At 37.7% G+C, this 26,180-nt stretch overlaps 1 protein-coding gene across 1 annotated transcript in view; it reads left to right on the plus strand.

The window, feature by feature from the left end:
- LOC128738867 (G protein-coupled receptor kinase 1) overlaps nt 1–26,180 on the plus strand; it is a 269,395-nt gene that overhangs the window by 179,062 nt on the left and 64,153 nt on the right. The window lies entirely within an intron of this gene.

Below are 26,180 nucleotides of genomic sequence, written 5' to 3' on the forward strand. Positions count from 1 at the left end.
AAGACCGACTACAGCAGTTGCCACTGTGTATGTGCATCACGTAACAGCTGGCTATGCAAACAATAGAAAGCGAAATTGAAACAGTAATTAAAACACCGCAAAACAGTACAAACTTGTGCTCTTCACCTAATCCTAATCCTGACCCGACGGCATATGGGAATACTCATATGAAATCCGAAAAAAAAATCAAACTCTTCCCTAATGTTCCTTGGCAGTTCCGGGTATAAAATGAAATCGCAATCAAATCTAATGGTGGCAGCAACGGTGGAACTGTGCGAAACGAAACGAAACCGGTCCGGGAGCGCTTGCTGAATCGTAAAAGGTGAACCACGCACGGCATGGCAACGAAACGAATGCAAATCGTAATCCCGTTATGAGCCCTTGAGAGCACTCGCACTCCGCATCCATACATATATGTGTTCGCTCCCGTGCTGTGAGACAATGAAGCAATTCAACTTGAAACTCGTCGTCGTCGCTCGCTCACTCGTTCCTGGTCCTGCGTATCCTGTTGCTGCCTCCGGTCGGTTGGTCGGTTTTGTTTCTGTTTCGTCGTAACTAACTCAGATCCCGGTCAGTCCGTGGCAAAGCCACGGTTGCCATTAAGCCAAATAAATCAAGAGCTAAGCTTAATATCTTCCAGATATTTGGCAATGTGCTAGAATTCAACGAGATTTTTGTTTGTCCGTTTTGCAAAGAAAAGGTCATAACTTCTGGTTTCCGACAAAATATCACATCTGCTGGTGAGCAAAATTGGCAAGGTGTTTCCCGGAAAACGCCTTCCCGTCGGACAAATTGACCGCCAGATTTTTGCCAGACAAGAGATTTATTTATATTTAGCAAATTTCCGGGAAAATCTATTGGCAACCCTGCGGCAGAGAGCTGTTGCATCGCGTACATATTACATATAGCGGTCTGAGAGTGTTTTTCCATTGTGTACTGCAGCAGGTTGGCACTGCCAACAAACGTAAATGTTCCGTCAAATTGGATTTGCATCTAAACTATCAAACTGGGAATACGTCGTTTACATATGGGTTCACTGAATCTTTTCCCTGACCCACCGGCACCGGCACTCGGCACACGGTTCACAGTTCGCCTATGAGTACGTAGCAATATATTTGATACTAAGCTACTAATCCAGGCCGCTCACTTAACTCGGCTAAAGTCAGGTAGAAGTGTAGTGCACCGACGAGCGGAGCGTGGATTTTAATTTACGTGAAATTAGTAATAAATGAGTTCGAGTAGTACCTAACGATAATTTACTACGAATATGGTTGCTAATTGCTTTCAGTAGCACTTTTATTTAATTTTCAAAATTATTTCCCATGAAATCGCTATTCTCTCTTCGGGTCCTGATTTCTTTGTAAATTATCGCTGTATGCTGTATGCTTGTCGTACTCTAGTTTGGGTGGGTGGGGACTAGTTGCACCTACATAAGTTTGAAGTACTTTTACCTAAGCTTCAAGATGGAGCAGTGACTACGTCTCCACTTGCCCCATTCTATCCTTCGTGAAGAGTTTGTGAAAGCAAGGAAAAATAAAGTTTAAAATGCAACAAACAAAAGTTGAGTTTGAAAATGTAATTATTAAGAAATTTTAAAAGTAAATTGTCTATAGCTCTGCACTCGATGAGGATGAAAATTTTATTTCTTTGGCAAAGTTGCTTATTGTAACATGTTAGACATTTTTGTCGAAGAAACCGTGTCTCTGCCACCTAACACAAGAAAGTTAGCCATGACCAACTTTGAAATTTTTTGCTAATGGGGGCAAGCATAAAAATTTCGCTAGAAAAATTCCAACCTCATTACACCTCATTCCTCAGATATTTTTACATAAAACTTCATGTATCACCAGAATTTCTTAATAGTGTTGCCAGCTTTTCGGCTTTCCGTACTCAGACGAACAAAAAAGATTTGCACAGAATCGCTGAGGTTCCTCGGATAAGAATCTTGTGGACCAAAATCTGCATAGGATTCGTACAGAATGGCTTGCTTATAGAGCCAGAGATTTTTGTACGAGAATTCAACAGGCGAATCCCCGGGTTACCTATAACTCGGTAAAGGCATCGCCTTTACTATGAATGAGGAATCCTCGGGTTTCGGAAAGCACTGGTGTGTTGGTAAGGGTACTGAACAAGTTAATTGAGAGGGAGCTTCAACCGGCACCAAATTGGGTTATCAACACCCATTAATCCGAACAAATCTTTTAACACTTTTCATACCGTTGCACAATGGGCAAAAACGAGCTCGTAATCCTAAGAATTGGAAGCCGCTGGTTTGGAATATTACAAGATACCTATTCTTATGCAAAAAGTGCAGGAAATCGATTTGTGATAGTTTCATCTTGCGCAGACTTCGAGAAATGGTCCATTTTGCCCGAATAACCCCAAAAATCATGATAAAAGCTAATACTGTTTAAAGTATAAAAACTTATTTGCCGTTAGTGAAATATACTCAAATAGCTTTAAAACGTTGTCAAAACGTCAGAAGAAACAAATCCCATTCATTCCATACTGTGCGGAATGCAAGAATAGTCCATGTTGCCCAATTCATCCCTGAACACATGGTAAAACCTAATTAAAACGATTAAAACTAATTCAAAGACAGGGAAATAAACTCGAATAGCACCAATACATTACGTGATCGTGTGATATTGCGCCGAAACGTGAAGTTTTTCGCATGTAGTGTCTTTAAAAACATTTCTTGGTAAAATAAGCCCCTTCTTGTGAGAGAAATCTTTGGGTGATTAATTCCCTTAAAAGTGAGATACGAAATTTATTTTCTCGTATATTCGAGATACAGGTCTGGTACTTTCGGCAAAGTTGTAGTAAATATCAATACAAACTAATTTGTCAAAGACACCATATCTCTTCATTGAAATTATCTATGAAGCGTTTTTCGTGGACAAACCCTTTAAAACATTAAAGAATGTCCCTGACTTATTCTGGTCACTTTTTACGTGTTTATAGTGTTTTAGAAAGTTGTTTATATTGCTAAAATCAACGTTTCTGTAGAACATTATTATATGTTATTTTCTAAAGTTTCGGAGATTTTGAGCATTTATGGTGAAAAATAGCACTTTTTTAAGCTTAAATATTTTCCAAGGTGGCAAATGGTGGCAGTTCAAACAAATCCTACTTAAAAGTATAACAGAAAACCTATAAAAGCAAGTGTCAATTGACTGTATCTGTTTGTATTCTTAAAAGTTATAGTTGTTTTAAAAATCCATCTCAGTTAAGTGTACAGAACAATTATACTGTTCTTCGGATGCAATAAACGCCATTTTGTTTACGTTGATAATCTCTTTCTAACAAATTAACTTGCCAGCAATTTTTTCGCTAATTTTCGAGTCGAAAATGAATGTAGACTTAAAATTATTTGACGCAATTAATAAGAGAAAAGCTTCCAAATAACTAACTTCCCTCCATTAATTGTAGAACCATCGTTTCAAAAAAAAATATTACTATTAACGCCTGGCCGCAGTTCAAGATCAAAGACTGAAAACACGAGTTTGATCAATTTCATAGGAACGGAGCCTTTCTCCGAAAAGCCGCGCTGAGAGTCGCGACTAACACGCTGACAGGTGACTTGCCTTACAAGTCGTAAGGGGCTGCATACCCAAGTAACAAAGTTCATTTTAAGGTGCACTTGAAGAGGTTTCCAGCATTTTCTTCTTAAAACCGATCATAAATCTTATAATTCTACAAAATTGTGATAAAACAGCCATAAAACCCTTATAAAACTAGGGAGGCCCACACTAAAGAAGGTTCTCAAGAATAATTCCAAAGGTCCTTTTAAAACTCGTAATTTTTATCGATACCTATTTATAGTGACTTTCAAGAGTCGCTTGAAACTAGAAGAAAACCATCACAAGTGTTGCTGATTTTATGGTTGTCTTCTCAAAGAACGCTTGCAAGACAACATACACTTTTCGCAGTCTTAAAGTTTTTAATTGACTGAGAGCTGTAAGAGAAAAAAGCATTCACAAAATGGATATAAATGAAAATTGAAAATAAAAATGGTAACAAAAGCAGCTGCTTTGTTGCCCATAAATAAAAAAAATCATGCCACGCTCAATTTGTCGATGTTTTATGACATGAAAGTTATAAAATTTTAACGCGCCGGTTATTTTTGCTAGATTATTGAAAAATATAATTAATAAAAAAAATTCAATAATTTCATTAAAAAGTTGATAGCTACCAAAATTTTTAACAAATTGCGGCGAAAAGCCTTTTATATGTTCAAACATTTATTTAAAAAGATAAGATCACTTATGGTATTGCAAAACACTATATTTATAAACGCCCATATGCAATTGGCTACAGTTTCAAAAGCAGCCAAAACAGTCCTGTTCGCCATTTTTTCAATGGTTTTATCTAAATCTACCAGAAAGCGTTTCTTAGACTAACATTTCTTGTACAAGACAAAGAAAACTTTTCCTAGAGGGCAATAAGTTCATCTATACTTATTGCATTCTTGAAGAAGACAAACTGCGCTTGCATAAGAATTGTTAGAATTACTTAAGGGAACCAAGCTTTTCGCAACCATTCTAGTATAAACAAAGAAAACGTCAACGACGTGTCGATTTTTGTGCTGGAGATTCATATACTTCCCCTTAGGGCGATAATTTCAAAGTACAGCAGACATGTTGATTGTCAATATAAATTGATTTTCAAAATTAAAAGAGGACTGCACGACAGTTCCATGCGGAAAATTTATTCTACAGAATTTTTTATACACTTTATCGTTTTCATCGCTTTTACAAAATACGCTTCAATTGCTTCGATCCCTTCAATCATTTTCCAAACAAAGATACTAACTAGTGATATAGAGGTGATTCAGTTTAAAAAATACAAACAACTCTAAAGGAAACCCGCACCGTCTCCGGCAAAACACAATCGAACCAAATTGATCTAATTACGTAGAAATCTACCACTGATAAATCATCACCGGCACCGTTGCCCCAGCTCTGCTGCTCTCGTCATTCATTTTGTGACTCCGCTGATTGTTTATATGAAAGAGTTTTCAAAATGATCGGCCGATTTTTGCTTAATTTCCGCTTGAAAGATCCATATTTTTTCAATTTTCTCCTGGTTCAGCCATCCGTTTTGACAGATCAGTTGTTTACGTTAGAATGTTCTTTCTTAAGAGTATGATTTCTGTTTCAAGAATACACGGTTTTAAGAGAGTTTTATGGCAGTATTGTTGAGATAAACCAATCTTGCAGAAGAATGTCATAAATTTTTGTCAAATCTATTGCTAAACTTTAAGGAGCGTCGTTTTTAAGCATAAATCAAGTATTCCTTAAAACTGCTTATAAGGTGAATTACACTTATTGACAATACAGTTTTATGCGTGTTTCTTCAAGTCTCCTTCAGTCATACTTCAGAAATATTAATCAAATAAGATAAAATTCACTTGGGGAAAAACATTATAAAATCTGATACACTTAGCAATGCTTTGATAAAACTACTATAAGAAATGAATAAGACCAATTGGCTTTTGGATTGTTACTTGGGTAGTGTCGTCGTCCTGAAAGTAAAAAAAAGTTAGATTAAAACTTCTTGGGCGGTGGTTTCTACAGTAGAAGGAGGAAGAGGCACAATTTGTGTGTCTAAAGACAACCCAAACCAGATACGTCGCTACATTAATAAGCGGGTTGCGCAGTCTCCTTTTGTCCAGCACCTCTATGGTTCAAAGGTACACGGGTACCAGCGAGCCAAACGAGGGTGTTGTGGGTTCAAATCCGGTTGTAATCTCTGATTATAGTTTGGTTCGACCCATGCACCTTCCAGCGTTGGACAAAAGGTAGAAGGTAGGAGTCACAACGGCAATTTTCTAAGCGTAGCTACCGATTACAATCCACCCCCCCTCCCGCCCCACTTACTTTCCACTCCATTCCCAAAATTTTCATTACTTTCCCCTATCGTCCCTCCGTCAATTGTAGAACCATCGTTAAAAAAAAAAATTAATATTAATGCGCGACCGCATTTCAAGGTCGGAGACTGAAAACACGAGTTTGGTCAATGTCTTTTTGTTGTTTATTTTCTTTTCGTTGTCTTTTTGATCCCTTTTTGTTATCTTTGTTGTGCTATTTTATTAAAGGTTTGTTGTTTGGCACCTTTTTGAAATATATTTTATTTTGATTTCCGCTTTGTTACTTTTTTGTTATCTTTATGTAATCTTTATGCGGTTTTTTCTCTGTACTTTCGTTGCTTGCTGTTGTCGTTTTGTAGTCTCTTTGTTATCTTTTTGAAGTTTATTGTTAAGTTTTTGATGTCTTTTTCTGTTTTGTCTTTTGTCTTCGTCTTGTCGCTTGTCTTTGTATTAATATTGATTTAGATTTAGGTCTTGATCTTGGTCTTGGCCTTATGGTCTTAATCTTGGTATCGGGATTTGTTTTGATCTTATATTTTGTCTTGATCCTGGTCCTGGTCTTGGCCGTGACCTTGATCGTGGTCTTGGTTTGTGCCTTGGTCGTGATCCTGGTCTTGATCTTGGTCCTGGTCTTGATCTTGGTTTTGATCTTGGTCTAGGCCTTGGCCTTATGGTCTTAGTCTTGGTATTGGTCTTGCTCTTGGTTTTGGTCTTGGTCCTGGTCCTAGTCTTGGTCTTGGCCGTGGCGTTGATCTTTATCTTGGTCTGTGTTTTGGTCTTGTTCTTGATTTTTCTTTTGGTCCTGGTCCTGGCCGTAACTTCGATCTTGGTCTTGGTCCTGGTCCTGGTCTTGGTCCTGGTACTGGTTTTGGTCTTGGTCTGGGGTTCTGGTCTTTATCTTGGTTTTGGTCTTATTCCTGGTCTTCTAAGTCTTGGTTTTGGTCTTGCGGTCTTGGTCTTAGAATCTTGGTCTTGGAGTCGGTCGTGATCTTGCCGTCTTGGTGTTGCTCTTGATCTTGGTTTTGATCTTGTTCTTGATCTAGTTTTGTGTATGGATCTTGGTCATGGTCTTGATTTTGATCTACGTCTTGGTCTTGGATTAGATCTTGGTCTTGGCCGTGGGCTTGATATTGGTCTTGGTCTTAGACATAATCTTGGGCGTGATCTTGGTCTTAGTTTTGGCTTTAGCCTTGGTCTTGGGCTTGATCTTAGTTTTGACCTTGGCCTTTTGGTCTTAATCTTGGTCTTGATCTTTGTCTTGGTCTTGGGCTTGACCTTGAACGTGATCTTGCGGTATTGGTCTTCTAGTCGGTCGTAGTCTTGCGATCTTGATCTTGATCTTTGTCTTGGTCTTGGTCTTGGCCTTGATCGCGATCTTGCGGACTTGGTCTTGATCTTTGTCTTGGTCTTGGTCGTGATTTGGTTTTGGTCATGGTCTTGATTTTGACTTAGGTCATGGTTTTAGTTTTGGCCTTGGGCTTGATCTTGGTCTTGATCGTGATTTAGATCTTGGTTTTGGTCTTGGCTTTGGCTTTGACCTTGGTCTTGGGCTTGATCTTGGTCTTGGTTTTGGTTTTGCCCTTGGTCTTTGGCTTAATCTTGATCTGGTTTTGGCCTTTTGGTCTTAATCTTGATCTTAGCCTTGGCCGAAGCCTAGATCTTGATCTTGGCCTGGATCTTAGTCTTGGTTTTGGCTGTGGCCTTGGTCTTGGGCTTGATCATGGTCTTGGTTTTGATTTAGGTTTTGGTCTTGGTCTTGATATTAACCTAGGTCTTGGTCTTGGTCTTGTCCTTGGCTGTGGCTTTGATCTTAATCTTGGGGTCTTTATCCTATGGTCTTGATCTTAGAGGCTTGGTCTTGAAGTTCGCCGTGGTCGTTCAGTCTTGGTTTTGATTTTTGCCTTTGTCTTTGTCGTGGTAATGGTCTTGGTCTTGGTCTTGTTCTTGGTTTTGACTTTGATCTTTGCCTTGATCTTGGTCTTGATGTTGATCTTGGTCTTGGTTTCGGTCTTGAACAGTATCTTGATATTAGCCTTCAACGTGACTAAGGTGTTATTGGTCCTTGGCTTTATCTTGACACCTTATTCTCAGCATATATTTCGGTGCGGGTCTTGATCCTAGATCTTAGTTTTTGTCTCAACCTTGATTTTGAATTCAATCAAATAACACACCATGAAGCATATAGGCAAAATTTAGCTAAAATATGGACAAAACTTTGAAGTTTATGTTAAATGCGATAAAATTTGAAATAAATGAAATGGCATTGAAACCAGAAAAGAAAGAATATCTATAGACAATTTACACAAAACTAAATCAAAACTAACTATAGCTGAGACGGTTAATACATTATTAAGCCAAATTAAACATTCATAATAAAACAAAACTGAAACAAGATCAATTTCAGTTCAGTTGAGCAAAAATCTGATTTAATTCAGTTTGATAGAAAAAATCGAATGTTTATACCGTACTATTTTGAATCTAGAGGAATCAAAAGGGAATCGTAATAAAATTAGCACATTTTTAGACCAAAATAAACTAAGTGAGATACCAGAGATAAAGCAGCGCTAATATTTAAATGGAATATCATAATTGCACTGAGATGAGATAACACTGACATAAAATTTGGCATAAATTTATATATATTTATATATATATACTAGCTGACTCGACAAACTTCGTATTGCCACAAATTAACCTGTGTTGTGCATAAATCATGAATCTCGGATGATCTTTGTCACAATCTCGAATTTTGCAAGCCCCCCAGTGGGCGGCGCTTCCGACGGCGGGTCACCGACAACACTCGCGACCGTCTCGTCCTGAATGATCTAGTGTTACTATAGATAGTTTTTGTGGTCTTGTATTGACTAATGTTTTATGGAAGAGTCTCGAATTTCTCGAATTCGATTAGTTTTTGAGTTTCGCAAAAATTTCTGTTTTATTTGTATGAGAGTCCATATCCCCCTACCACAGGCGTGAGAGGTCTCTAACTATCGTAAAATGAATTCAAGACTCCAAAATCTCCCACATGCCAAATTTGGTTCCATTTGCTTGATTAGTTCTCAAGTTATAAGGAAATTTGAATTTCATTTGTATGGGAGCTCCCCTCTTAAAAGGGGAAGGGGTCGTAATTCACCATAGAAAAAATTTCTGCCATCTAAAACTCCCACATGCCAAATTTGGTTCCATTTGATTGATTAGCTCTCGAGATAAGAGGAAATTTGCATTTCATTTGTATAGGAGCCCACCCCCTCTTAAAGTGGGGAAATCCATAGAAAATATACCATAGAAAATATTCTTGCCTACAAAAACACCCACTTGATAAATTTGGTTCCATTTGCTTGATTAGTTCTAGAGTTATGAGGAAATTTGTATTTTATTTGTGTAGAAGCACCCCCTCTTAAAGTTGGGAGGGGTCCTAATTCACCATAGAAAATATTTTTGCCTCCAGAAACCTCCACATGCCAAATTTGGTTCCATTTGCTTGATTAGTTCTCGAGTTATGAGGAAATTTGTATGGAAGCCCCCCCTTTTAAAGAGGAGAGGAGTTATAATTCCCCTTATAAAGAGGGGAGGGGTCTCAATTTACCATAGAATAAATTCTTGTCACCGGAAACACCCACATGCCAAATTTTGTTGTATTTGCTTGATTAGTTGTCGAGTTATCCAGAAATTTGTGTTTCATTTGTATGGGAGCCCCCCCTCTTAGTGGGGGGAGGGGTTTCTAACCATCACTAAAATCTTTCCTGGCCCCAAAAAACCTCTACATGCATATTTTCATGCCGATTGGTTCAGTAGTTTTCGATTCTATAAGAACATACAGACAGACAGACAGAAATCCTAATTAAAAGGTATAGATATAAATTTTTAATCAATTTTATTTTCTGGTTCATCCTTTCCTCTTACCTTATCACGATTTTATTTTAAATTAATACTACTTTAAGCTTTTTTTGTACGATTTAATTTTAATTTCAATATATTCGAAATCGAATTAAACATTTGCTATGCTTCCATACTACCATCAGCACTTGGGAAAGGTGCTTCCCAATGACTAACTCCCAGCACCGCTGCAGTAAACAATCCACCGAATGTACTGATTTATTTATATACATCTAAAATAAGTTCGCAATTAGCATCAATCAGCGATATAATTAATTTCATTGGCACAAATCACCAACCACTTGGGCAGAATTGCAACCAGCGAAAAAAAAACTCTTAGAAACAAATCGTGCCATTTCCTGTCGGAAAAATAAACGCACGATCCACAATCATCAACAAGCAACGGGACGATTTGGGGCGGTTGTTGTTTGTTTGTTCGTTCGTTCGTTCGTTCGTTCCAGAAAACCCTTCGTCCGGCACGAGCCGTAACGAGCTGTACCTAATACATATAACGAGCGGGTGGGCGGCGAAGTATCACTTTACTCGCGAAAATACTCCCAATAATCATTCCGGTCGGTCGGTCGGTCGTCGTCGTAAATCTACTGCTCGAGAAGTGCGTCCCCGTGCAATCGGAACAGATTTATTCGAAAAATTGCCCGCTCCCATAAATCATTCCTTCGTAATTAATCTGTGCACGTTCTCCAGGGACCGACACCGGGCGTTGGTGCGACTATGTCGCGACGGTTTTTCCACTCACACATACCCATGCATATACAGTGGGAGCCAGCCCTTCCCAGCAAGTGGGCTGGTTTCACTTAGGAAAAATATCTGCCATTTCCCTGCCGGTACCGGTACTGGGAGTAAATGTGGAGTGATCATAATTTCAGCTTTCGTCTTTTTATTGTGTTTATTATGGGTGTCGTGGTTTTGCGAGGCGGTATTGCCACAATTACTCAACCACCCAGCCAACAACTGTAACTGTTGTGTACTGGAGGCGTAAGTAAGAGGCGGAAAGCCACAAGCGAGCAAAACAATGTTGAATAACGACAAAGCCGAAACAAACGATTTGCGGAGAGCAAGTTGGAGTCGGTTGTGGCCCTTTTTAGGCGATGTCTTAGTCTGATATGCTGATGAGGATGAGGACTCTTTTTTTTCGCACCTTACGTGCACCACGCGAGGTCATTTTTCAGGAGACTCAACGAGCCAGATTCGGAATAATGAATACATTTGTATAGGCATATTTGAAAAATAAATCTTTCTCCGGCAGTTTTGCACGGGGTGGACGAAAAAGCAGCAAGGATTTGGTTCTTTCCCCATGTGTTGAACATTATTTTGCCAAAAAAATAACGAGTTTGCAAATGAAACACCGAAACGAAACGAAACACATTTCAACATGTGATTATATTCAGCCGAGCGTAACAGCATTCTCCGGGGCATTATCCGTACATCATCGTGCTGAACACGCACATATTTCAAGGATAGTCATTAAACGGGTGACTTAATCTTACCTTTAGCTTTCTGTGCTAAATGCGCATTACATGAGAGCTGGTTTCCTAAGGGTATTTGCCTGTTGATTTTATGAGATTGCAACCTTTGAGGGTTTGATGGGAGGCTACTTGAAAGTAAAAGGAAAATGCCACATTAAATCGGAATTCACTTTTATTTCATCCGCGTTACGACGATTTACTTTATCACTATTTACTTTAACACTATTTACTTTATGTAACAGGGGGTTTGTTGCGATGGAAATCGCCGAACAGGCAACTCTGTCGCAGAAAAACGAAAAGCGAGCAGTTTGCTGTTTCTTGCAACACAACTCGGCTGAATGAAAGTTTCGCTGCGTCTCGCAACACGTCAGGAAAGCAGAAACGAAAAAGTAAACAAACCGTTTGCAAGTTTCAGCAGCAAAGTGAAGCGACATATAGTTTAATTTGTTAATTATACCGTTTGAAGTAAATATTAAAAAGCTAAAATTGTTTATTAAATCTAATTACACCTATCTTAAAGCTAATTTGGTAACTATGTGAGTAGAATGTGGTAAAATATCTAATTAAAAGTGGTAAAATAAATACAAACTTGCAGAGTCACCGAACAGGTTACAATTAGTGCTGTAGGAGTTAGTGGTGAATGATTTTACCTAAAATATTACACTAGTAAGTAATTAAAATAAAAAATCTAACCCTAAGTGAAACTAATTACAAAATTATGTACAATTCAGTTGATTTGCGGTATCGACATATTAGAGAGATCGGATTTAATCTGCAAGAGGAAGATAAAAACGGATCTGAAGACTAAATTTGTAAGTTTAATACAAGTTAAAAAGCTAGATTTAAATTAAGAATAAAATTGTATTTACAGTTTGATCAGTCGTTAAGGAATACGCTGATTTTTCATTAAACGGTTAAAAGAATCCGAACAGGTTTCATAAGCCGAAATTTCAAATTCACAGAAAAGCTCAGTTTTAGCAATAATCATAAATTAAATTTATTCGCCGAATCGTCCGCACTAAATAAATCGTATTTGATATAAAAGATAGACAAAAACAAAACAATATCAAGACCATGACCAAGCGCAAGATCCCAAGACAATCAACTTTAAGACTTAGACCATAATACCAATACTCCAAAACCCCTTGACCAGGACCACGAGACCACGATTCGAACATTTAAATCTCAAAAGCAAGACCACAATAAAGACAACAAGCCATAAGAAGAAGACCCTAATACTAAAAATTCAAAACCAAGGCCTGAAGACAAATACACCAAGACCACGACCAACTCCAAGACCAAGGTCCTAAGTTTCAGATCCAAAGACTAAGAGCCTGAGACCCAGACTCTAAGACCAAAACCGCAAGACCACGCCTAAGACTACAAAAGCAAGACCACGACCTCAAGACCCAACAACATAGGACTAAGGCCTCAAAACTGAGACCCCAAAATCAATACCCTGAGACCAAGATCAGAACAGACTCCAAGACCAACGCCTTAACACTAAAGTACTAAGTTTAAGACCCCAAGACCAAGACCCTTAGACTGAGACCCCAAAACCCTAAGACTAAAACCGCAAGACCAAAACTTCAAGACCCCAATCTGCAGATCAAGATCCTAAGACCAAGACCGCAAGACACCAAGACCAAGACCTCAACACCAAGAATACAAGACCAAGACCCTAAAATCAGGACAGCAAGATCAAGGCTCTAAGACTAAAAGCTCATAACCAAGACATCAAGGCCACCACCGACTATAAGACCAAGGCCTTACGACCAAGGTCTTAGGACTATAGGACTTAGGAGCTTTAATACTAAAGTACTAAGTTTAAAATCCCAAAACCAAGATCCTAAGGCCGAGACTCCAAGACCCTAAGACTAAGACTACAAGACCACTACCAAGACCCTAAGACTTAGACCAAAGACCGAGGACAAAAAAAAAACAAAAAAAGGAACAAAAATACAACAAGAAGAGTACAAAACTACGACGAAAATAACGAAATCACAAGAAAAAGGCATCAAACCGCAACAAAAACCTAAGACTTAGATCTCAAAAGTAAGACTAAGACCGCACAACCCCAACACTAAAATCTTAAAACCACGACCAAAACCCTAGGAATAAGAGCTCAAAACAAAGACCCCAAGACCCTAAGACCAAAACACCAAGACCATGACCAACTGTAGACAAGTCCATGGGCGTAAGACCAAGGTCCTAAGTTTAAGACCCCAATACTAAGATCCGATTATGGAGACCTCAAGACCCTAAGATTAAAACCGCAAGACCACGACTAAAACTAAGTCCTCAAAACCAAGACCCTAGAACCAAGATATCAAGACCAAGACCGCAAGGCTCTGACCTAGACCATAAAACCAAGACCAAGACCGAAAGACCATGATCAGAAACCTAAGATTAAGGCCCGAAGATTAAAGCTTCAAGACCGAGAACTCAAGACGAAGAACCTAAGCCAAGATCCTGACCAAGACTGCAAGACCCTGATCAAGACTATAATATTAAGACCGAATGACCACGATTAGGACCCTAACATCAAGATCATAAAATTAAGACCCCAAGACTACAGGCAAAACCACGACTTAACCTCAAAAGCAAGACTTCAAACCCCTAGACCAGCGGTTCCCAACCTTTTTTCGGTTCGCGTACCCCCTGACGGATTTCCCTATACTATTCTGAAGCGAACTAAAGTTTTGGCGTACCCCTGGGGGTTCGCGAACCCCCATTTGGGAACCGCTGCCCTAGACCAAAATCGCAAAACCGCGACCAAGACCCAGATATAGGACTCATAGAATATAGGTTTCAAAACCAAGACCCTGAGACAAAGACCACGACCGACTCGATTGACTAAGGTTTTAAAACCAAAGTACTTAGTTTAAAACCTCAAGACACTAATACCGAGTTCAAGACCCTAAAACTAAGTCCTCAAAACCAAGACTCCAAGACCCCGACCTGCAGACCAAGATATCAAGACCAAGGCCCTAAGACTGAAAGACCAAAAACGACCAAGGTCTTAAGTTTAAAACCCCAAAACCAAAATCCTAAGAATTAGACCAAAAACCGAGTTCGAAGACAAAAAAAAATAAAAATAGCAACAAACAGACAACAAAAAAAGAACAAAACTGCAACGAAAATTACGAAACCGCAAGAAAAAGACATCACAACCACAACAAAAGCCAACTTAGACTTCAAAAGTAAAACTACGACTCCAAGACTTACATCGCAAAACATCAACACAACGTCGCAAAACCACGACCAAAAGCCTAAGAATAAGAGCTCAAAAAAAAGACCCTAAGACCAAGATGCCAAGACCACGACCAACTACAAGTCCAGGGGTTTAAGATCAAGCTCCTAAGTTTAAGAACCCAAAACTAAGACCCGAAGACCGAGACTTCAAGACTCTAAGACTAAGACCGGAAGACCACGACCAAAACCCTAAAACCAAGACCCTAAAACTAAGTCCTCAAAAGCAAGACCCTAAGACCAAGGTATCAAGACCAAGACCGCAAGGCCCTGACCTAGACCATAAAACCAAGACCCTAAGACCAAGACCGAAAAACCATGATCAGAAACCTAGGATCAAGGCGCGAAGATTAAAACTCCAATACCGAGAAATCAAGACGAAGAACCCAAGCCAAGATCCTCACCAAGGCTGCAAAACCCTAATCAAGACTTTAAGACCAAGACCACGAATGACCACGATCTGGACCCTAACATCAAGATCATAAGATTAAGACCCCAAGACTAAGAGTAAGAACCCAAGAGCAAGATCCTAGGATCAAGCTCGTAAGACCTCGACCATCACCAATACCAATACCCTAAGACCTCAAAAGCAAGGCCAAGAAATATAGCAACTAAAGAAAAAAAAAACAAAAGATAAAAAACAAAAAGCAAAATGGAAAAAGAAACAATTAACAGACAACAAAACACCAACAAAAAAAGACTATAAAACTACAACCAAAAGACAACAACGCCACAAAAATGCAATAAAGGCAAAAAACAATAAAAATTGATGACAAACAAGATAACAAAAATAATCAAAATACAACAAAAGTTTTTATACTTTTCAACTTTCGGACTTCTGATAAAGAATTCAGGTTTCATATCTGAATACACTTTTAGTTTCGGTACCATTGGTCCCTTGGACTTTCGGATTTTCTTTTTAGTTTTTACGAATCCTTTTTACTTTTTACTTTTAACTTTTTACTTTTTACTTTTTACTTTTTACTTTTTACTTTTTACTTTTAACTTTTAACTTTTTACTTTTTACTTTTTACTTTTTACTTTTTACTTTTTACTTTTTACTTTTTACTTTTTACTTTTTACTTTTTACTTTTTACTTTTTACTTTTTACTTTTTACTTTTTACTTTTTACTTTTTACTTTTTACTTTTTACTTTTTACTTTTTACTTTTTACTTTTTACTTTTTACTTTTTACTTTTTACTTTTTACTTTTTACTTTTTACTTTTTACTTTTTACTTTTTACTTTTTACTTTTTACTTTTTACTTTTTACTTTTTACTTTTTACTTTTTACTTTTTACTTTTTACTTTTTACTTTTTACTTTTTACTTTTTACTTTTTACTTTTTACTTTTTACTTTTTACTTTTTACTTTTTACTTTTTACTTTTTACTTTTTACTTTTTGCTTTTTACTTTTTACTTTTTACTTTTTACTTTTTACTTTTTACTTTTTACTTTTTACTTTTTACTTTTTACTTTTTACTTTTTACTTTTTACTTTTTACTTTTTACTTTTTACTTTTTACTTTTTAGTTTTTACTTTTTACTTTTTACTTTTTACTTTTTACTTTTTACTTTTTACTTTTTACTTTTTACTTTTTACTGTTTACTTTTTACTTTTTACTTTTTACTTTTTGCTTTTGACTTTCTACTTTTCATTTTCATTTCAAATTTTATATTTTGTCATTTGAAGTTTGACCATTGAAAGCTTGGAGTTATATTCCAACGTCTGACCCTGAACCTCTATTTCACACGGAATATCCAGTTTCAAACGGGATTAAAAGGTGTAAGTGTGTAATTACGCCTTTTTGGCCTCCACCGTACACCTTTTTGTATCTTCGCGTGAATAATCACGGTAACGTGCCGCCATAAAACCATCTGTGCATCAACGAAAAGAGTCTAACCGACTGGGCCAACATTTTTTCCTTCCAATAGCATAAGTGAAGGTACAAACAGACATCGAAATTGGCAACAAAGAAAAAAATTGATCCCAACGGATTTACAGCAAGGGCCTGTGCGATAATACAATCATTGGTCAACCTCAGGCTTATTCGTTGGGTTCCCAAAGTAATTCGAAGGGTAAATTTATTTTCAAGAAGGGACCGAACAAAGTCCATCATTGCGGGTTGAAAGAGTCATCAATCTGCTGAAACGAAGCCGTAATGCAATCATTTTGGAAAAAAGGGGTGTAAAAAATCTACAAAATCTCATAGAATTTAATCAACCAGATGAGTATCGCATTACCGTGCTTATAAGCTAGAAACCAGTTCACAAACCAGGCGTCTCCATTGTTCGAACGTTCGCAAATGCATCGTAAATCATGCTTGATTTAGTGCCGCTTAGAACAATTCATTTCCAGTCCACACCTTCTCTGCAAGGAGGAAAATCGAACGTAACTCAGCAGCAGCAACAGCAGCAGCCGACATTCCATTGGGTTGCACGAACTCAGCTGCAACTTTTAGTGACATTTTATTCCACTAAATTACACCCGGAATCATGCGCTTGCAGTTTGAAAACTATGTCAAAAGCATCCGTCCTCGCTTCCTCTTCACCACCAAATCACCGTTCCCTTCACCCGGTCCACGCCATTCTGCAGAACGTGAATGAAGAAGCATAAGGAGTAAAATATTTCCTCATCCCAGAGAAGCAAGAGCGAGTTATTGTTTCAATTGGATTTGATATATCTTTGCACTTCACACAAAAGATCATTCGAACAAAAACAGCAGCACCGAAGTCCGCGCCCACAGATAGTCGGTCGGTCAGTCAGTCAGTCAGTCAGTCAGTCAGCCAGCGCAGCATCCTAGCATCCTGCTGCGATTCGAGCACTAATGATGTAACTTTGAAGCAGACCCCTGCGGCGATTTCCACACGTCGATCGAGGGAACTTTCCTCTCGACACACACCCAACCAGCATCTCCGGCAGGATTAAATTGACCATTATAAAGTTCCCAGTATTTGCTGTATTTTTATTCCGGTTCAACTTAGGACCTTCTCCTGGACTTTGTTCGACAGTCAGCAAGTTTGCCACTGAAATACTCAACTCAACCGAAAAGAAGGATGGGAGATTGCATAAATTGGTCAGGACAAAGTTTTCCCATTAATCACATACTGCGTTGGTGCTGGCTGGTCTGGCCTGGTCGGGGCATCCGAACAAACCGAACGATGATCTGGGTGGACCGCGTTCTAATGGGAAATGATCCCGCTGCTATAACCTACTCTCGCAAGAATAGCGGTAAATAGAGCAAGGACTAGATAAGGGCGCACAAGGATGGCACATTGAGGATTGGGGAAGGACAAACGTCCTGATTCATGGCGCTTTCCGAAATATGTGTATTTGAGCTGCTTGAAGAGTGTGGCGGGTTGCATCGTTAAACCTGCAAACTTATGTACTGACATACAGACGGACAAGCTCTCTGCACATCCGCACAGCAATTTTCGGTGATAAACAGAACACACTACCACGGATGCTGCTGGTATAAGCACGCAGAGGGCGGACATGCCCGTTGATGGATGGATTCTATGGGATACATCGAATCGGGCTTGTTGGTTGTGAACTGTGATGCTGAAATTTTGTTAAACTAGACCGAACAGACATAGGGCACCGCAGGGCATTCCGTTTATCGTGCCGTCCTGTTGACGCCGTCCGTCCATACCAAAGCTCCGCACAGAGAGAAAAGGATTTGTTTTTTTTGCTTCCTTGTGCGAGGTTCTATTTTTAGCAGCGGTCTTGGAAGCACTTGCGCAACATACCGACCGGCTCCATTGTTGTCGAATGTAGATAAACTTTCAAATTAAGGGATTTGGTTTCCTGCCTCAAATCAGGGCTGGTTTCGAGAGAGAGAGAGAGCACGGCAATGTTCAGCAAAGCGAGGCTAATTTTAAGCATCAACCCCGGCGTTTGGGGCTTGTTCCGGGATGATATCGTAGTGAAAACGGTTGATAGTTGCCCGCTTGGGAACCGTGCGGTAGCGTAGGTGCGGTATGTATCAAGTTTAGGGGCTTCGGTGCAATGGTTAGCGTAGCTGGCCAGCAAGAGATAACGGTATTTTCATTCTTTCATACTAGTTTGGTTCAGTATAAATTAGGGCAGCTTGTAGGTTAACTGACTGACATTGAGTGGCTGCTGCTACAGTAATGTTAAAATTAGTTTACCTTTACTTTCAGGAAACCAGGATATCGATAACGTGTTTTAAAATTAAACACAACTTACTTCAGTACAACAACAGCAATCAACCGCCTAGCCTAGCTTCGAGGTACAATGCTGGTCTAATAAGCCAGTCGTCGTATGTTCGAATCTCGGTTAGGCGATGCTGCTAGATAGGCCGTAACTGTACTCTAACAGACGGCTGTGAATACGGCTGTAGATATAGAAAGACGATTAAGCCCACACTTCGAGAAAATCCTGTAAATTTACATTACATTTTATTTACTAGAAAAATAGAATGTCGAATGTGAGATTCATTTTTTCGTTCTGTGTAAGGCATTGTTTTTACTTCAGTACAAATATAGGAAACCTTATTTTTCTAACTTTAAAATAAAACCTTCATCTTAAATACTCTCGGTTAACGTATGAATGGGGCTTATATGCAAAAGAAAGATTGATAGCTTTTTGTGGACTTGTTATTGATTAATGTTTTATGAAAGAGTCTAACATTTCTCGAGTTCGATTAGTTTTTGAGTTACGCAAAAATTTCTGTTTTATTTGTATAAGAGTCCTTATCCCCTCAAACCAGGGGGGGGGTCTCAAACCATCATTCAAAAAATTCCTACCTTCAAAACCCCCCACATGCCAAATTTGGTTCCATTTGCTTGATTAGTTCTCGAGTTATGAGGAAATTTGTTTTTCATTTGTACAGGAGCCCCCCCCCCCTCTTAAAGTGGGGAGGGGTCTTAATTCACCATATAAAATATTCTTGCCCTCAAAAAGCTTCTCATGCCAAATTTGGTTCCATTTGCTTGATTTATTCTCGAGTTATGAGGAAATTTGTATTTCAATTGTATGGAAGCCCCCCCCCCTCTTAAAGGCGAGAGGAGTCATAATTCCCCTTCTAAAGAGGGAATGGGTCTCAATTTACCATAGAATAAATTCTTGTCACCAAAAACACCCGCAGCCAAATTTTGTTCTATTTGCTTGATTAGTTCTCGAGTTTTGCAGAAATTTGTGTTTCATTTGTATGGGAGCCCCCCCTCTTAGTGGGGGAGGGGTCTCTAACCATCATAAGAACCTTCCCTGGCCGCAAAAACCGCTATATGCAAATTTTCACGCCGGTCGGCTAAGTAGTTTTCGATTCCATAAGAACATAGGGACAAACAGACAGAAATCCATTTTTATAGGTATAGATAACAAAGTTTTTCTTAACAGTGTTGCTAGTTTTACAGTTGTAGCTGTTAGCTAAACACGTACGCGCCAAAACTTGTTGCACTGCATGATGAAATAAAAGCGGGAGTTTTAAGGGGATGCTCATGCCGGCGTGTTCGTTAGAATGAGTACGCGTTTGTGAGAAAATTAGACCTCACGGGTGCGGGCTTCGCAACACTGATCTTAAGCTCCTATAAAAACTGTAAAATTGCTTTGGCTAATTTAGTTCGAAAACAAACACTGAGAAAGCCTGTAAGTGATAGGCGATACGTACATACCTGTCAACAATAAATATACATAGTAGAATTAAATTCGATAAGTTTTCTTTTTACACTTCACTTCTACTTTCTACTCGCTTCTGCTGTCGACTTATATTCTCCGTCTAGCTAACATGTACTTTTTTCGTGTTTACATTTATTTTCTTTCGTTTTCCTTCATCTGAAAACTTTTCAGCCGACGATGACAATGGTATCGAATTTGTTAGAATTAAGATCAATCCGTGCGGTATTGGCACATTCATCCGCAACAAACAGTTTGAAAGGATTTGTTTGAGGGCATTTGGAATGGATTTGGATTGAATTGTGATTGGATTGGATTGACACAAATCGCTGAGTATTTGGATTGGATTTGTCTAGGACTTGAATGAAATTTGAGCGTGGAAGAATATGGATTGGATTTGGATTGGATTGGAATCCGTGCTGAGTTGGTTTTGGGTTGGATTTGAAATGCATTCGGTTTGGGTTTAAATCAGATTTGAATTGAATTGATAAGATTGATACAAATTTCTGCGGACTTGGATTCGATTTGTCTTGGATTAAATTTGGATTTGGATAAATTTGGATTGGATTTGGATTAGATAGAAATTGGTTTTGGATTGTACTGAAATCAATTTCTGAGGATTTTGGTTGGATTTGGATTGCATTCGAATCGGATTTGAATTGGATTGGGTTTTCCGAGGATTTGAGATTTCTGAGGATTTGATTTGGACTCGTCTAGGGCTTGGATTAAATTTGGATTTGGATAAATTTGGAATGGATTTGGATCGGATTTGAATTGAATTTTAGGTTAGACTGACTTAAATTTCTAAAGATTTGGATGGAATTTGAATTTGGATCGCATTTAAATCCGATTTAAATTGATGTTTGCTTGGATTTAGATTTAATCTGGACTGCATTCGGTTGGGATTTGAATCGGACTTGAAATAGATTTGGTTTTCTGAGGATTTCAATGGGATTTGTGTTGGATTTGGATTAAATTTGGATTTAAATAGTTTTGTATCAGAGTTAATTCCGAACTGAATTGGTTTTGGATTGGATTTGGACTGCACTCGAATTGGATTTGGACTGCCCTCGAATTGGATTTGAAACGGATATGAATTGGATTCAAAGTGAACTGATACAAATTTTTGAAGATTTAGATTGGATTAAATTTGGATCAGAATTGAAACGGATTTGGAATGGATTTGAATTTGGAATTGAAATTTGGATTTGTATTATTTTGTAACTGACTTGAATTGGCTTTAGGTTGAATTTGGATTGGAATCGAACTGCATTGGGATTGGATTTGAATTCGATTTGGATTGGATTGAAACAAATTTCTGAGGATTTGGATTGAATTTGCCTTGGATTTGGATTCGCTTTGGAATGGATTTAAACCCAATTTAAATTGGTTTTGGATGGGTTTTGAATTGCATTGGATTCGAATTGGATTTAGATTGGATTTGATGTTGAATTGGATTGACACAAATTTTTCCAAATTTGGATTGCATTTTCTAGGACTTTTGGTTGGATTTGGATTAAATTGAGATTGACTTTGGATTGAACTTACACAATTTTCGAAGGATTTCGATGGGATTTGAATTTGGATTAGATTTGGCTTGAGTTTGGAATTTGCTTTAGATTCAATTTGGAATGACGTTGAATTCGAGTTGAGTTAAATTAGGATTGGATTTAGATTGCATTCGAATTGGGTTTGAATTGAATTTAGATTGGACGAATGGATTTGAATATGATTTGGATTACTAAGGATTTGAAATTTCTCATTTTTGATGATTTGAATTGGATTTGTTTAGGACTTGGCTTAAATTTGCATTTTGAATGGATTTGGTTCGGATTCAAAACGGAATTGAATTTTCTTTGGATTGCATTTGTATTAAATTTGGATTGGAATTAAATTAAACTGATACAAATTTCTGAAGATTTAGATTAGATTATGATTGAATTTGGCTTGAATCTGTTGGACTTTGGACTGCAATTCGGATTGGATTTGAATTGGATTTGGATTTCCGAAGATTTCAAATTTCTGAGGATTTAGTTTGGACTCGTCTAGAACTTGGATTAAATTTGGATTTTGGAATGGATTAGAATCGGATTTGAATTGAATTTGCATTAGACTGACCTAAATTTCTAAAGATTTGGATGGAATTTGAATTTGGGCTAGGATCGGATTTAATTCCGATTTAAATTGATGTTTGCTTGGATTTAGATTTGATCTGGACTGCATTCGGTTGGGATTTATATCGGACTTGAAATAGATTTGGTTTTCTAAGGATTTCAATGGGATTTGTGTTGGATTTGGATTAAATTTGGATTTAAATCATTCTGGATCAGAGTTAATTCCGAACTGAATTGGTTTTGGATTGAATTTGGATTGGATTTGGACTGCACTCGAATTGGATTTGAAACGGATATGAATTGGATTTGAATTGAACAAATTTCTGAAGATTTAGATTGGATTAAATTTGGATTGGATTTCGATCAGAATTGGATTGGATTTGCCTTGAATTTGGATTTGGATTCGCTTTGGAATGGATTTGAATCGGATTTAAACCCGATTTAAATTGGTTTTGGATGGGTTTTGAATTGCGTTCGGATTGATTTCGAATTGGATTTAGATTGGATTTGATTTTGAATTGGATTGACACAAATTTTTCAAAATTTGGATTGGATTTTCTAGGACTGTTGATTGGATTTGGATTAAATGGGGATTAAATTTGGATTGAACTTACATAATTTTCGAAAGATTTCGATGGGATTTGAATTTGGATTAGATTTGGCTTGAGTTTGTAATTTGCTTTGGATTCAACCTGAAATGGCTTTAAATTCGAGTTGAGTTGGTTTTGAGTTAAATTTGGATTGGATTTAGATTGCATTCGAATTGGTTTTGAATTGAATTTAGATTGGACGGAAACAAATTTCTGAGAATTTGGATCTTGGACTTTTGAATAAATTTAAATTTGGATTTGGATAAATTTGAGTTAGAATTGGGATGGATTTTAATCGAACTAGAACTGGTTTTGGGTTGGTTTTTGATTGGACTGACACAAATTTCTGAGAAATTTGATTAAATTTGGATTGGGTTGGGCTTGGATTTGGTTAGGCGTTGGAAATCTGGTATTGGATTTGCTTGAAATCAGTATTTATTCGGACTTGCATCAATTTGGGATTGCATTTGGATGTGATTAAGAGCGCATTCGATATAGACTTGAATTGGATTCGGATTGTATTTAAATTAGGTTTGAACTTTATTCAGACTAGATTTTCCTAATTTTATGTATCAATTTATTTGGCTATATTTTTTCAATATTAAGTTCTTTGCCATGGCCCATACTTGTTATTTTTTCGGAGTTAGAGATTCTATCACCCCAGTTAGGAGAGAACGAAAGACAGTTTTTTATAATCAAGCGGTCGACTACAAGCTAGCTTAAGGTTGAAATTAGCATGTGTGGCTCGAGCAGCACGTTCCTCACAATTGTGTACAAGATTTGTGCCTTTAGTTTAGGGGTTTAGGGTTGAGAGCGTTGGGATGGGTATTATTGAAATCAAGTAAGTTTTTAATAGAGTCGTTTTTCGTCAAAGACAGGCAGATTTGAAGTTCTTGGTTTTAAATTACGAATCAACTAAGGTGTTTCAGAGAGTTAGAAGTGCAAGAGTCGAATATAATTACTAAAGCTACTGAGTTTGACTTGAATTTTATAAAGGTTTTATTGCGGTATTAATCATTGCCTCTGGGTTTATTGTGGTATTGCGCAATACCAAGAGGATACGAGTCCAAACACACTTATAGCTAGCTAGAAAACCATAATAAAACTGCTAATAAAGCAAATTTATTGTGGTTGCTTATATTGCCACGTTAAAACTTGTTTGCTGCACCACGTCTCTTATAAACTTACCATAAGTGTGGCATGGCAATACAAAATGGCGCACCAATCAAAATTGATCTTATCGCGGTTACTTGTCAAACCGCAATAAATCTGTTAGTTTTATAGAGCTATTGAAACGGTAACACCCTAACCAAACAGTTTTTTTTTGTTGCTATTATGAAAAATACCAAAGTTCAACACCAAAATCATTTTTTTTATGCGAAGCCATATTGCCATATTCTAGTATTTTGTTTTAGCTCGCAAACAACAGTTCATCAAAGCAAAGTGTTTTGCAGAAAGAAAGTTATTATCAATCGGTTTTCCTATCACAGGAAGCAACTAAAATGATTTTGCTAGAAATTGAGATTGATTAACTGAATATTTTCAATTTGTTAAAACCAGTTTTCGAAAATTGCAAAATTTCAATGGCGCGCTGATTATATCGACCCATCATATCCATATGCACGATGAAATTAAATGCGCACATGCTGCAAACCAAGGAAATTGCTTAAAATTTATTAAATATTCTATGGGATATTTTATTCTGATCGCTATAAACCAACTCATTCAGAATGATCTGTGAGTAAAATTTAAACTTTTCTGATCACGGATATATTTTCAAGTTGACAACTTCTTTAGCATTTGCCAGAAAAGCCAAAATTCAAAATGTCCTTGACGGTCAGACTAGGATCGCTAATCATACCGTCAGTGTCCATCCAGTTTCTTGAGACCCGGAATGCTAACGACTTAACGATGCTTAGCGATGTTCCAAGAAATTCCATAGAGTTTAACTCGTACGGTTGGCTCCTATGCAATAGTTTTATTTTTTCTTGGGACATGTTTCAATTAACGAGAAAGTTCGCAGTGGGCGGGGTAGGAAAACGTCAGTAACTACCGGTGGATCACATGGATCCCTTTGAATGTCCATATTGGACATTCGAAACAAGTGATCACATTACGCTAACTAGAACAAGAAAGAAACCCCAATTGTAAAAAAACTACTTAACCTAAACCTCACACCATTACAATTTTTTCTATCAATTGGTTGTGACCAAATGTGTCGTTCCGCATTGTCAATTCGATATTTTGAACCGTAAAATATTTTTCAACCTGACATGTACTACTAATGTGATGTCAAGGAAAATAAATCAAAAATAGAACTGTTTCTTATTTACCAATATCCAACTTACTTCCTACAGTTTCTTGTACTTTTTTGTTTTTCATTTAGATCAGAGCTACCGCAAAGTACTTTCAGTTATTCTTATCAATGTATAATTAATTACGAATAAAAATTATGTTTAAAATCAGTTCTAGTGGATAAACTATTTGCAAATAGCAAACGTACGCAGCTATTCAGCGGCGATATCTATTATTGTCAGTGCTCTTTGAGTTCAAGTGGTAAAACCGTAGAATTCAGAAATTTCTAAGAACCCTGCCAACTTAAATCGAACATCAATTACTTCCACAAAGTCAGGCATATTCATTCGCGCGCCCTTTTTGTCGTTTCGCCAAACCGAGGAGCAAGGACCACCCATGCAAGCAAACAAGCCAGCTGAGTGAAATGGGACGCAGTTAGCAGCGATGAATTATGACCACTTTGGCCTCGATCGCTTTTCACCGCGAGAGATAACTTTGTCGGCTCCGGTCTTTCCGGTCTATGGTCTTGTTTGTATGAAGAAGGTTCTTGAAAGGAACCGCCCCGAAATTCATTGTAGTAATGAACAATCGCTGCCGTTACAACGTAAAAGATAGGTATTTTTAGAATGCCGTCTACCCTGCCATTTCTGTTCTACTCTACCTTCGTCTACCTGTGAAAAACAATGCCGAGAGCTTTACCGTCTTGTTTGCTCATCAATATCCACTAAAAATTATGAAGATTTATTGGCGCAGTGAGTTGCAGGACTAAAAATTCCTACTGCATCGTGAGCTTTTAAACCTTATTCTGTGTCCCAATGTTATTTTAGTTTTTTTTTTGTTCAAGGTTTGATGGCTAAATGACATCGTGAGTATTAAAATGGATATTTCATAATGCTATTCTATGAGAACTAACGTTATGGTTATGCAGTGCTGTGCTGCTATTTATTATTGAATTAGAAACGATAAACATAATGGAAAAATCTACCGCTTACGCCTCTAGCTGTTGCTAGAGTGCACCCCTTGAGACCGAAAACAAAAAAAAGAAGGAATCATAACAC

This window comes from Sabethes cyaneus, chromosome 2 (assembly GCF_943734655.1).
Source record: "Sabethes cyaneus chromosome 2, idSabCyanKW18_F2, whole genome shotgun sequence".
Lineage (NCBI taxonomy): Eukaryota > Metazoa > Arthropoda > Insecta > Diptera > Culicidae > Sabethes > Sabethes cyaneus.